The sequence below is a fragment of the Cupressus sempervirens genome, chromosome 2, assembly GCF_028749045.1.
Source record: "Cupressus sempervirens isolate cs-2001-9-10 chromosome 2, ASM2874904v1, whole genome shotgun sequence".
NCBI lineage: Eukaryota > Viridiplantae > Streptophyta > Pinopsida > Cupressales > Cupressaceae > Cupressus > Cupressus sempervirens.
In genome coordinates, this window is record NC_143119.1 from 27,788,374 (window position 1) to 27,803,107 (window position 14,734).

Genomic DNA, 14,734 nt, shown 5'->3' on the forward strand with positions numbered 1-14,734 from the left:
ACCAAAATCGGCAGAAGATGAACTTTCCAATTCTGCAGTCAGATTTTGCACAGAATGCCTTTGGTTCCTGCTACACGAGGTTTTCTCCCAAGTTTCCAACTTACAACTACTTTCAGGTATCAAAGTTCAATTTGGATTTTTATCATGGAAATGACCTGAATATGCTTAAAAGGTAGTGAAACTGAGGTTTGAGGTGATTTTAACCATTTTTAAATCAATTGAATCTTAATTTCATCAGTATTTCATTGAGGCAAATCAAATATTTTAGTGAATCAAAAGGATTTCATCGTTTGAATAGAGATATTTTCCAATTAGTTAGAGTGTAATGATGAAACAAGATCATATCAGATGGGTAGAGAGATGAAAGAGGTGATTCAGTTGAGAGAGATTGAATTCCCAGTGGACAGATGTCGGTTTCAGATTCTATCCGGGAATCCTTCCTTGTCTATATCTTTCCCTTTCTTTCTCATTTGAGGGGTTCCAATATTGAGTTCTCTCAGATCTGTGATACCATTCTTCAGCAAATTTCTCATGTAATGAACAGCAAGAAATAAGAATACAGATAGTTCTAATCATTTTGAAGGATCATAAGGTTGTGTTGTTCATGTCATGTTTTGCTGAGATCAACATCAATAATCAAGTGCTTTTCCCCTTTCATGTTGAAGAGCTATAATAGAATGCCCTCACTCAGCTTATGAGATTCCTAGATCTGCATTTAGCTATTGTAGATTGATGATTATTTCATGAGTTATCAAGAGAAATTAAGGGTTTCATCTACTATCATAATAGATTCAGTCTATGCTTTGATAACTAGTACCATATAAAGAATCTATAGGTCTACCCACTTAGGTTTTGTAGAACCTGAAGAAGAAGAAGGGCCATGCCTTATAGTTGGCTTGGTGTCTGAATGGGCATGTTGAGAATGGGAGTTAGCTGCCCCTAGATCTGTTTTCTTCTCATCAGGGTAATTGGAAACGAGTAACGCTTTCAAACACCAACACTTCCATACCAAACTTTTTCAATATCTCCTTGATGTATTTAGATTGAGTGATGTAGATGTTATTCTTACTCTACTGAATTTGAAGATCAATAAAGAATTTGAGCTCACCAAACATTGACATTTCAAATTGCTTCTTGATTTGCTCTAAAAATTCTTTGCAAAGATCATCATTCACTGTGAAAAAAGTATCATCTACAAATATTTCTGCCAAAACAATCTTATTATTTGATCCTTCCTTGATATACAAGCTACTATTATCATTAGTTCTTTGAAAAACAATCTGAATAAGATAGTTATGCAATCTTTCATACCGTGCTCTAGGGGCTTATTTCAGACCATATAATGCTTTGTGTACACTAGTACAAAAATAACAATATATGACTAAATAAACTACCAATAATTGTAGATATATGACAAATTTTGATCATGTGACCATTGGTAGTTTATTTTCAGTCATTAATATGGCAACCAAATTTATGACTAAACTATTTTAATCATTAATTTGAATGTTGATTTGGTCATTTATTATTATTTTTTGTAGTTTATTTGGTAGATTATGTGGTATATTTGGTAGTATATTTGGTATTTGATTTGGTAGTTGATTCAGTAGTTGATTTAGTAGTTTATTTAGTAGTATATTTGGTACTTTATTTGGTGGTATATTTGATAATTTATTTGGTAATTGATTTGGCAATTTATTCAGTAGTATATTTGGGTATATATGGTAGTTTATTTAGTAGTTTATTGCTAGTTTAATCATATTAGGGTACGATGGAATTGAACCATCATCCTCCTACTTCTAAAGTAGGTGCTCTTCCATTGAGCTAGTACCCTTTAAAGAATAATGGAAAAGATTGTCAAAGTTGCAATAACTGTCCTTTTTTTAATAAATACTATACATATATAAATAAGAGACATTCCTAGAACCAAACTCTTGAATATGTTTATTAAGAAAAAATTCACAATAGCTCAAAAATATAAATGCATGTGCCTGAAACTATATTAGTCATATATTAGTTCTATTGATAAGATAATTTTATTACTCAACTATTAACAAATATCATTTTTATGAGATCTCAACCTCATAGCTATTATGAAATCGTTGATGTTTTTTGTTGGTACTTTCTCCATTATGGCCCTCTCTATGTAACTTCTGAGAAAAAAGATCGGAATGAATTTGTTGTTTATGTCAAGCAAGTAAATGCATTCACTACTACCTACTAATCCATGTAATCAAAAAATGCCTATAAAATAACAAATTTAAATGTCATCATTCTACCTAATTAGCATCAATGGATAAGAAATCTAAATAAGACAATTACCATAAGACTACAAACATAAAGGCAAGCCGCAAGATGCTCATGAGATATCTTTACAATTTTTCTAGCCTTAAGATTAGTTAATAAAGGCAGTTGTATTTCAAATAGTTTCAATGTTTCACACTTATCTACAATTTTAATTAAAAAAATGTAGTTACCACACTCAATTTTGATTAAGCTAGAGGAGTTTAAAAGAATAAAAATAATTGATAATTATGACAGCTGCCAATATTTTGTGGATTAATCATCTATTCATTACCTACAAAAGTAATATTAGAACTTTGAATGAAAATAAATAAATACATCTATTTGAAGTGTATCTGATCAAGCAATCATTAATAAATAAAATATTATCATTAATAAAATAAAATAGTGTCTGGTTTCTCCTCGTGTTGTGTCAGGATTTAATTATTAATAAAAAAATATTATCACTGATCTAAACAAAGTATGCAATAATGTATTTTTCCTGCAACAACGGAAATACAGTTGAAGTCAAATGTATTTCAAAAAATTAGGAAACTATATTAAATAATATTTCAAAATATACTCATAGTATTGAACTCCTCTGTAAGGGAAATTAGAGTATGAGATTGCTATAGGTGAAAGTAGAAAAAGAACTCCAAAATAAAATTTATTTGAAAGAGTTTCAGCTAAGTGTTAATGTCCTTTCACATAATCCCAAGGACCATTTCATGAAATCCATTATAAAGACAACCAATAATATTTTTCATAGTTCATCTGTAATATCAATTTTCTATAGAGAACATATTTACAGAAAATAATCGACTCTACAAAATTGTAGGCAGTTTAGATTGCAAATTGAAATCAACAAGCAATAGAATTCAATACCTAGCTATGTACCAAACTTAATCACATGTAGTTTTGAAGTGAGCTTTCCTACAATGATTATTTTTGAAGCAAAGGAAATAAGGATGGAAGGATTTATGTTTCTTGCAACCTATAGAAAATAAAATTATTGTTCAAATATACTTTACAAGGTTTACTATCCACATGCAAATAGAAGCACAACATAAAGAAGAATTTGTTATGATTCAAGCTTGAAGGGCCATAGAAAATAGCCTCAAAAAGCATAGAAAAGTTTTACCTTAAATGATGCAAATGCAACTGTATGTGCTTCTAGAGCTTGACTTCACTACTGCTATACAAAAAACAACTGCATGTTCCCTTGACAAATTTTAGGTCAAAGACATATGATGGGCCATCTAATCTTACATTGTTTGTAAACAATTTGTAGTCCTCATCCTCCATTTCATATTCAACTTTGATTCTAGTACCACATATTTCTATTTGATTTTTTTTAGAATCAATTCAAAATATTAATAGAACCTTAAATTCTTTACACTTGGCCCAAATAGTATCATTGGCATCTCTACTAAATGGATTACATAAAGGTTGAGCCTCTACTTTCACCACATTTCCAAAACCTAAAATAGAAGAATCTATATTCGCCAAGTTTACAGAACATGAAAAAAGAGGAATCCATAATAACTTCAAATTGAGTTTCTACTTTCACTAAATCTATATGCACAACTAGTGGTGAGTCTAAAAGGGGGCCATTTCCTTCTTGCTTCAAAAAATATTTTGTTTCCAACTAATGCAGAATAGGGCCCTTGTATTGAGGTACTAACTTAGAAGTAATGCCTAAAGTTTGAGTAAATGGTGAAGTTGTGACAACTACCTCAAGTGTAGCATCTGAGAATATAGAATGAATTGGAGGCTTTTTTTTGGAAAGAATTGTTCATAATGATTGAAACCAATTTGTCCTTATGACAAAATTCTCTATGATTATTCAATAGCTTTATTGACTTCTATTCTATGATGTAGCCTTTAGGTAAATAAATTTTAGGTAGATTCTTCACTTGCCCTACACTTAGAGAACTCTGATATGCTACAAGAAGAGAAAAGTAGAGTGTCATACTAAATTAGATGTCTAAAGGCTCAACACTTAAGAAATTGTTATTGAAACAATACTAAAAAAAAGAATAAATGTTTCTTGAAAGACGTCAGAATATTGGAGAAATACATCAATTGAAAAATATTATTGCAAGAGGACATTTTAAAATACATCATTAGTGGTTAATGTGTGCTAAGGACTAGAATATCTCAATGGAGACCTCTGGGAATGCAATTGAAAATCTTTAGGTTTTGTCAAAAAATATTCAACACTTCTACACCATGCATGCCCTAGTTTACAAAGGGAGATTTCACAAGGAGATTCATGCAGTGTTCTAAAGATGAGAAAATCATGTATGTTTATGAATCCAGCATTCTTAGCCAGATGCAATATTGGTCCTATGACTTCAAGGCCTTGTCCCTTGTAGCAATTACTAGAGTTGCAGTTGTGCAAGAGAGGAAAAGTCAAATTAAAACACTTGTAGTTCTATTGATTCTACTATAGAAATGGATTCCTTGATAGAGGTAGCTTGGCTATATCCCAAGTATAGAGCTGTCAAACTAATCAAGCAATGACTTAAACATGGGTCAATGAGTTTCACTCAAAAATTACATAGTTGAATCCTGATAGAAATATCACAACTTAAACAAATGAAATTGTAGTTCCTCAAACTATTGCTTTCCATTCAAAAAAGATTATTACAGAGATCTAGTTATTGTTGCTCATATTAGATTTTGTAGGCCCCTAAATGCTTTCATTCTTTCCACCAATGTCCAATAAATTATGTACATGAAACATAAATAAAAGAAATGATTGACTAAATATGTATACTACAATGTAAGTGGTAGTGGCAGGGGGTTGGGGGGAACATTAATAACAACTAAAGAATATTGAAACATTAGAATAATCGCTGAATTTTTTTAGATAAACCAAATGTAGCAATCATCTATATGAAAACTAATGCTCAATCATTTATGCACTTAATTGCTGCATGAATAGAACTCAAGAGAAATTCTAATTAAAATAGTTTCCCAATGAAAACAAAGAAAAACTATTTTTATATATTACATTATTTATTAAGGTGTCACCAAAAATATCTTATGTTTCTTATCCCTTCAAAATTAATTAAAAGAGAAATATGATATCCAATCAATTGTTTTCAATGATAAAACTGTAAAACAATTTTTAGATTGATTGAATACACAGGAAAAAAATGAAATGTTACATTTGCATGCAGCTATTAGAGTAATTTATTTCCTCCCTCTCAAGTTTAATTATTGATGTCAATAAATAATTTTCTTGGGAAATCATGCATTACATCCTAAGTTAATATTGGTAAACAGGTTTATCACTGTGAGTGCTTCTTTTAAACTAACCCTTTTTACCCTATGAGAAGTGATAATTGTGCAAACATTTGGAAAGATTGCAATTAGATCACAATGAAATTTCAGTTTTCCTCTACATTTCAAAGGGGCAACTCCCTCTATGATGGGGGAATTTGTAGTTTTTTTGGTATTGTTTTCCTAAAAGTACAAAATAGAGAAAGGCAAAACTAACAAAGACTAGACAATGAAAACTTTACTGGAAAACATACAAATACCAAGTAAGACTTCATGATCGATAAGGGGTTTAAGCACAAGAATAAGTTGGATATGCAAAATGATCAAAGAAAGGAAACACTTAACCTCAACACTTTCTAACCAAGATACGAAGGTGTGAATTAATAGGCTTCATCCATTATATCATTTATAATAAAAACTAATGAATCACAAAGTACAGAAAGGGATTATCAATTTAACATATGAGAAATTGATTATAATATTTGTGAATCCTATTCAACATATGATTCTAGTGTACGGCACCTCCTAAAGAACAAGGGATCTAAGGGAATAGAAGATAGGCATTAAAGGAATAAGGTCTTGGGTCCATTTTTGAATCACAAACATTGTAAATGACCCATTTTGTAAGGCTAATGAATTCCAAGTGCATCTATATACTTAGTCATTCAATTAGACCATGGGGTCCTAGAATAGTCAACTAGGGTGTTTTAGGATGTTTTAGACATAATTTAACTAATTTGGAACGTTAGGAGTCTGTTTGATGACTTTTGATTATAGATTGCAAAAGTTTCTCATTTGTTGAAAAGGTTGTCAAGCAACTTTTTGAAAAGTTTCGTGTTATGATGTTAAAAGGTCGCAACCATTTGAAAATTGGTTGGAGACATTGGGAAAGGTTATTTAAGCATGTTGCATCAAAGAATGTGAAAGTGGGAAAAATTATATCAAGTTTGGTGGCTTTTTGAATAATAAAAATCTATTTTTTTATGGCAACTTTGTTGTTTCACCATACTGTAAGGATTGGTACACTAATTCAGTAGACATGGTTGTATAGTGTGGTGACTTCTATAGCTAATGCAATTGTTTTGAAGTGATTTGGTTTAGCCTGGTAAAAGTTATAGGCCTTTTTGTAAAAATAGTTTCAAAACCCTCATTCCATCAGGGTTTGGGAGAAATGTCACCCTAACCTGCATTTCTGCCATTGGAATTTGATGGCCCTTAGAGGAATGCAAGTTGGGAATATTGGTATGGCCATAAAATTGATAGGTTTTGGCAGACTCATAAAATGCAGTATACTTGAACCATCTTTAAAAAATATGCTATGAGAAAGGGAAAGGTTGATTCAAGGTCAACCTCAACTTATACTAATGCTTGTAGGTAAACTTCACTTACACCTACCTCTATGATTCTTGTTGGTGCTCCTTAAACCAACTATTCTACTGGTGAATCTAGTGGCATGGATATTGTGAGAAGATGCCTTCGCCACTGTGAGCTCAGATGCTTCCATAAAGTGGTCACCGAGAAATCAAATTACTTGAGAATTATGTAGCAGCATGTTTAGTCAGAAACTCCATGGGATCCCTACCAAGCAATTTAGCCACCTTATAGATCTTCTGCATCTTCTTGATGTGTTCCATGAATAGCTCATACTCACATTTTTCATAAGTCTATCTTTTGTGCTCACACTTCCATGGAAAATAAAACTCCTTGACCCTGTATTTGTTGAGAGGAATTAGCAGATGTGCACATTGGTCTCTAAATCCCAATGGAACATGCACTCTCATCATCTCTTCCTGTGTGGTAATTTGTTGCTTTAGGGGAATTTCTTCTGCCATTGACTCAAGAAATTTAGGGTTTTCAAAAACCCGAATTCAAAGATCAAGTGATTTGGTTTTTCGGGGGAATTTTTTCTACCTCTAGACCCCTAAAGTAGGATTCCTGGAGCAAAGTGGTAACTACAAAAAGGAGTCATTTCTTTAGTTGTAGAGTATATTATGATACTCGAGTCTTTATTTTTTCAATATTTCTCAAATCATTGATTAATACTACCACTAATATTTGTTTATAAATTTAAAATAATTTAAAATGATTGATCATGCTTTGCTACATATTTGGATTAAAGTAGTGAATGCCAAAATATTCTATTATCTTTCATTCAATTAATTTTTTAAAATTAAAATTTGACATATATATATATATATATATATATATATATATATATATATATATAATATAATGTGTAATATAATTAAACTTATATTTATATAACAAAATTGGTGTTTTTAGTTCATAAATTTTAAATTATTTTTTTCTATTATACATATATATATATATATATTTATATATTTATATTTATATATATATTTATTATTTTATAAAATTAATTAAAAGATTTTTTTCAAATTATATGTTTTAATTTAAGATATTAAAATATTAGGCAAGAGCCTACAACACAATGGTAAATTGTGAACCTCTCACATAATAATAATGAATCTTATTCGACAAGGAATAGCGAAAATATCTATTTCTATTAGAAATATATATTTTCAATTCCTTGTTATATTATTCATAGCAACTAAGTATCTACTACATATTACCCTTAGATTAGATGTAGATTATATGTCCTTTTGCAAGACAACTGAAGATTAAATTGTATTTGCATTATTAAGTTCAATCTAGATTTGACATTGGAAGGTATTAAGTGTTCTAAAACAAGTCAAGTTCAATATCATTTTGTTATTTTCTTAGGTCTTGAAAAAAAAACACAAAACCAATGTATTATATGTGATTAGTGTAGTGAACTAAATATTAATGGGTTTATTATAATTTAAGTTAATTATATTCTTGTGTTGGACTAAGATTAAAATAGTATTTGTAGTGATTACATTAGGTCAATAATTGTATTACTAATTAAGTTATCTCATTGATATATTTAATATTTATTAAATAATATATTTAATATTTGTTAATTAAATAATATTTTTAATATTTATTAATTAAATATTATTATTATTATTAGATAGTGACTATATGAAATTAAATAATAACATATAAAGTTTTTTTTACTTAAATTTTTAGGTATTATTTTATTTAGTAATGTTTTTTCTCAAAAATATTAGAAAAAACAAAGAACTCTTTGATTAAAAATAAAACATTCAATCATATTGTTTTCAAGAAATTAAAAAAGTTTAAAATATAATTTGTATATTGAATTATCGTCAAGAATTCTAAGCGCTTTCATTAACTCTTGTTAGCATCTAAGGGCTAAAACATAGTAGAGTTCTACTCTACTGAAACTCCATATCAAAAATATGCAATACCCTATCAATAAATAGATTGATGAAGACTAACTTGAGCACCCAAATTTTAATGCCTAACTCCTAAATAATAAATTAAAATAATATCTACATAACTTCCCTCCAATGATTCTCGCACTTCATTACCATCACAAAATTCTTAACTAAAAACTAATCAACAACTTCCCATGTGTAAGATGTCATAAAATTATCAAATTTATCTTATAATAATAGGTTACCACATGATCTTGAAGGTTTAAAATTACCTCATAAAAATTTACCATACCTTATTTTAGATGCCAAAATAGAATAAATGTTTTAATATGTAATTCACATTAGTTAATCAAATTTGAATGCCAAATCATGTAATGGAGAGAAGTTATATGACAATCAAATAAAAACTTAACTAATCAAAACTCAATGCATGATCAACATGACAATATGTGCCTAAAACTAGTAGTGAAATATCAATTTAATAAGTACCTTTAGTTACTTCATTTTCCTAAAGATAACATTGAAAAAGAGGGTAGGCGTGATTTGATTATGTAGAAACATATACATTATTTATCCTAAAATTATTAAATGTTAGTATAAAAATTAATAATCATTTATTTATTCATCTTTGTCTTGGTGACTAGCTATTTAGTGATTTATTTGCTCATTTATTTAGTAATTTTAATTTATCCAATGTTGTAATTTTATGCCATGATCAAATTAATCATTTATTTAGTCATGTATACTTATGATTGGCAAAATTATAGTAGAATTTGATCACTTTTAGTCATGTGACTAAACAATTTAGTCATGTAACTAAAAGTTTTAGTCACGTGGTCATTTATTTGTCTAAATTTTACAAGTGGTAATTTGCAGACCATGTCCTTGTCTGGATCAACAAAATCTTCAAGTTGCTCAATGTACACCTCCTCATCTAGTATACCATTGAGAAATTCTGACTTGACATCCATATGATAAACCTTAAATCCTTTGTATGCAGCATGTTGGGACGAAAAATTGCATGCTTCATTTTTAGTCCCATTTCAAATTTTGAGAAATCAAGCCCCATAAATGCCCTTTTGATGAGATTGTACCCGACTGTAAGTATGAGGCCTACATGGTGTTCAATGTTTCTAACACCCTCCATTCACCATGTCCACCTATTCCATGAAGATAAATCATCATTTTGAGTTGTTTGGCAAAGTCCTATTTTGAGCCAATGTCATTTATGCATGTTACCCTAAGTGTCAAATAGTGACAGGAGGTTGTGTTTGCACCTGAATATCTCACACCCAGAATTGTGTCATGACCTGCCACTTTGAGAGTGTCTAGTTTGCATACCTGAGCACCTATGTTTCAGATTTCAAGTTGTTTCAAATTTGTTTGACTATGTTTCGAATAACTCAAAGTTGGTTAGTTACTGTTTTGTGCATTTCTGTAACTATGCAAAATTCTGGGAAGCCCTGTTTGACGTGCTATAATTTTGACTCAATTGACCCAACTGTTGAAATTCCTTTTGCGTTGCATTGTAGAAATTCCTTTTGCGTTGCATTGTAGACATCAGAGACTTCCCATGTTTCAATTTTTAAGTATTGAAAAATCTGTTTGATCAGTTTTCAAACGTGATTCCAAACGCAATTTATAACGTTTTACTGGTGTCAGCAATTACAGATTTGTTGGAACCCCTGTTCATGATGTCATATCTTGAAATCCATGATAGGTGAATTCGAATGGATTATACCACTATTTTTAACTCCAAAAATATTTTAAGTGTGTCAATTTTCAGATCATGACAAATCTATTTGCACAATTTTCCAGGCCAATTCTAGTCGCAAAAAATGTTTTCTGTCAGTATTTTTAATCTGCAAATTCTAAGTAACTCACTTTGACCATTCGCCATTCGCACCCAGTTATTCATCATGAGCCCAAATTGGATATCCATAATGTCCTCATAACAAAGAACCAACGTCCCAATTTTCATTTTCCCAAGTGTCAGTTTACCTAGTTTTTGAAGCCAATTCCGAACCCAATTTAGTGTTTTCTAACATGTTTATGTGCAGGTGATTCTGAAGGATCAACTTTGATGGCGAATATCTTTTGACCTCAGATTTTTCATAAGACGAGATCTGACTGAGTGAAATTATGTGGAACAAAGAGTCAATGTGCCAAATTTCAGAGCTTGGTCAGTCGATTGGATCAGTTTTCAAAGGTAGTCAATAAACCCCCTAGCACCAGATTCACAGTTTGCAAAAAGTGACAAATTGAGTTTTTAACGATCAATCTATGATCAAAATTGATTCAAAGAAATCTGAGAAGGTCGGTGGATTAGTTTGAAGGAAACAGTTGCACGAAAATAAAATTTATTTTTTTTAGTCGGACCCACTTCGGGGTCTAACTAGTTCCATCAGATGCAATCAATGTCAAATCATTGAAGTTGCAAATACAATCATAAAGAATGTTTTGACACCTAAGAAAAGAAATATTCAGAGGGAGTGTATTATGTTTTAATATGGATTAGTTAGTCAATGTATTAGCAACATTATGTTTTGGAAATGAGGGGACAGAAGTAGGTAGAAAAGGCACTTCTAATGGAGAGAACGAGAGACAGGGTTCTGCTACTTTTGAGATTTTTTAAAACATCACTAATCTACTATGCTTCTGCATTATGTCACATTCTTATAGGAAAGGAAATATATGCTTTATCTATAGGAGTGGGTGAATCATGATGTGAAAGTGTAGTGTTTATTAGTCTATGCCGCTGTAGAAATCTTTGTTTAAAATCTATGAAGATTCTCAAAAGTTGAAAATTTAAAACAGAGCATCTACAGAGCGTCCCACATATGAAGAAGGAAAAAGGTAGGTTTCAGTTTGGATGGGGAATGAATAGACTAATCACTTGGGAATGTTTACAAAATCATTACAAAAGAACAACTGAATCAAAGTTAATCTTGATTTGAGAAAGAGCCACGAGATAAACAATTTTCACCATTTCCCTAATAAGAATTTTAATACCTATGAATCTGTGGCAGAAACTTCTATAGTTGGTAGAAAGTTTATCCAGTCGAATAAGGGGGGAAAGTAATAGCAGTAGTGAGCAGTACCTAAGATATGTTGTAGTGATGTCAATGCGCATTAAGAAACAATAGTAATATTATATTTTCATGTAATATCTAGGCTACTACTTCATTAGATATGGATGAACTATGTTAACAATGGCAACAACCAAAAGCGATTGAACTTGAACTAGACTTTGTAATTGTCTCAGGCTGCTATTATCACTGCTCCTCATTCAACACGCTCCTTTCAGCAGTCTAGCTTTGTTCCTTTCTAAAAGGCACATACATCATGCATTCCTCTATTACACTTGTTGAGCTTTGACTTGTCAAAAAAATGTAACATATGCCATTTTGAAGTTCTAATGTTTTTCACAATATTGAAAGACTCTATTTTTTATATCAGCATCAATCCAATCAATATTGGAATTTATCATTGTTTAGACAACAGAACCTTACAGAATACGTACTCTTCATATACAATCCACTTCATATGTTGGTAAGGAATGCAACGTGTTGTGTGACCAAGCTGCCCATGCATGTAAGTCTCCCACATTCAAGAAGTAAGCAATAGGGAGTTTCACCATGGATAAAAGGTCATCCATGGTAGGGGCAAATAGAGGAAGCCACACACATGGCAGCTCCACAGCAAAGAACACCTAGTCAATGCAGGAGAATCCGCATGTAAGGAAGCTCAAAAATATTCACGCGTGGAAAAGGACACAACCTCACACAATGTGCAGGGACCTGGAGATTAAGGGAAGCCGCAGGCTTAAGAAAGACAGTGTCAACAAAAAAGAAGACCCTACGCAAATAAATAGAGCACTCCACGCTAGAGAAAATACCAGGGTAGCAAGAAAAGAAGAGCTGACACCTTTAAAGAAGAGCCACCAAATTTACGGAAGCACCCCATTCACACTAGCAACAGTAACATTGATGAAGATGTAGACCATTGTCCCATGAAAAGGCAGTATAATAGAGTTATAGCAGACTTGCAGGTTGTTGTATGATGCCATAGTAAAAGGAAAATGGCTGCCCATATTAGGAGGTGCCACTTTATACAAAGTGTGTCGTAGTCAAACAAATGAACTCACGCATTGAAAGTGAGTAAGTTGTCTTCAAAGAATAGAGTGCCATGAAATAGAGCCAGTGTGAGGGAAAAAAGGAAAATTCTTAAATGTCTTTATCCCAAATGCCTTGTGGGTGGTGAATTTTGAAACTTTAAATACAATTATACACAATACACTTTTTGTCTAAAAAGAGGTACCTTTTGAAAAGGCATCGTCTATATGAGGGAGCCACTGATGAAGTCAACCAGTCAAAGATGATGTAGGTAAAGCTAAATTTTTAACCAAAACAACTGATGTGATGACATGGCACTCAAAATGGAGGGTGAACATGTGCGCCATGTGGCAAATCAAACAACACCCGCATTTTCACAAAAATAAGTTGCGAGGACATTAAAAAATGTGGGAAAGCGAGCTATTGCCACGTGGTAGCGGGGCCCGAACTAGTGGTGAGGTGGTGTTGACGTGACCGGTGGATAAGAAATTAGGCAGCCAGTAGAATAGTGCCATGTGGCAGCTCACATGGCGATGGGTCCCAGTTGGCGATCAGGGGCAAGTTGAGACAGGAGGTGCTCAGATCATGACACGTGTCACAATCTGATGGATGGCACTTCCCTGCAAAAGTAAGATGAACGTTAGTTTAAAAATGTGAGAAAGTGAGATTTTTCCTTGTGGCACCAGGTCTCGGCCTTTGATGATGTGGCAGCTGTACAGATGGTGGGCCAATCACAAAGTGCCATGTGGCATCAGTCAACAGAGGGTTGACCTTGAATTTAGGGGATAAGCAACAATTTGGAAATAGTAAAATATAATATTTTATTATTTTTGCAAATAGATGCACGTTAGACCTTTTAAATCAAAAGGGGCTTATAAGCTAAAGTTTTAACTTTGGATTTATTTTTATTTTGTGAAATTTAAATTCAAAAATGTTGCAGACCTCAACTTCATACTAGAGGGGCATTTTTTCAAATTAACTTTGGAGGGGTCTCTGGAAGGAAAAATAGAAAATCTTATATATCGTTGAAATTGGCAAAAGACGAACTTTCTGATTCTGAAGTTTGTTTCTGCATAGAATGCCACTGGTTCAAGCTATAGGGGGATTTGTCTTAGGTGCTTGAATTGCAACTATATTCAGACCAGGAAGTTCAGATTTGATTTTTCACATGATATTGATTTGAATATGGTTTTAAAATAGTTGAAATGCAATTTGGGTCAAATTTGGTCACCCATATTCAGTAAAAACTAAAAATTTCACTAGCATTTACTAAGGTGGATCAGATTTTTTTGGATGCATAAAGGTTATTCATCATTTGAACAAAGATATTTTTCAATTAGTTATAGAATAATGATGAAATCAAATCAGATTACATGGAAGAAAGAGGTTAGAGAGAGTCTTTTCAGTTGTAGAAGAGGGAATTTCAAGTAGACAGATGTCGATTGCAAATTCAATCCGAGAATTCTTTCTTGTCTATATCTTTCTATCTTTCATCCACTGTAAGGGTTCCAATTTTTTTTATTACGATGAAACCATTGTGTGGTAGGAAATTTGCAGTCATTCTGTGTGACCATTCCTTTGGATCTAGAACTATGATTCCACCTCCATTCTTCTACAAATTCTTCTTGTATGAATAGTAATAAGAAAGATAAATACAGATAGTTCATATCTATTAGGTTTTTATTTGTTTCCATTTCATGCATATGATTGTATAATTTCAAGGAAATAATACAAAGAGCAGCAGATGATTCAGTTTCA

At 31.7% G+C, this 14,734-nt stretch overlaps 1 non-coding gene across 1 annotated transcript; it reads right to left on the reverse strand.

Moving 5' to 3' along the window:
• Positions 1-1,762: 1,762 nt before the first annotated feature.
• On the reverse strand, positions 1,763-1,834 carry TRNAL-UAG (transfer RNA leucine (anticodon UAG)). Its single transcript has one exon. It is a non-coding gene; the product is annotated as a tRNA-Leu (tRNA).
• Between the last annotated feature and the right edge of the window lie 12,900 nt (positions 1,835-14,734).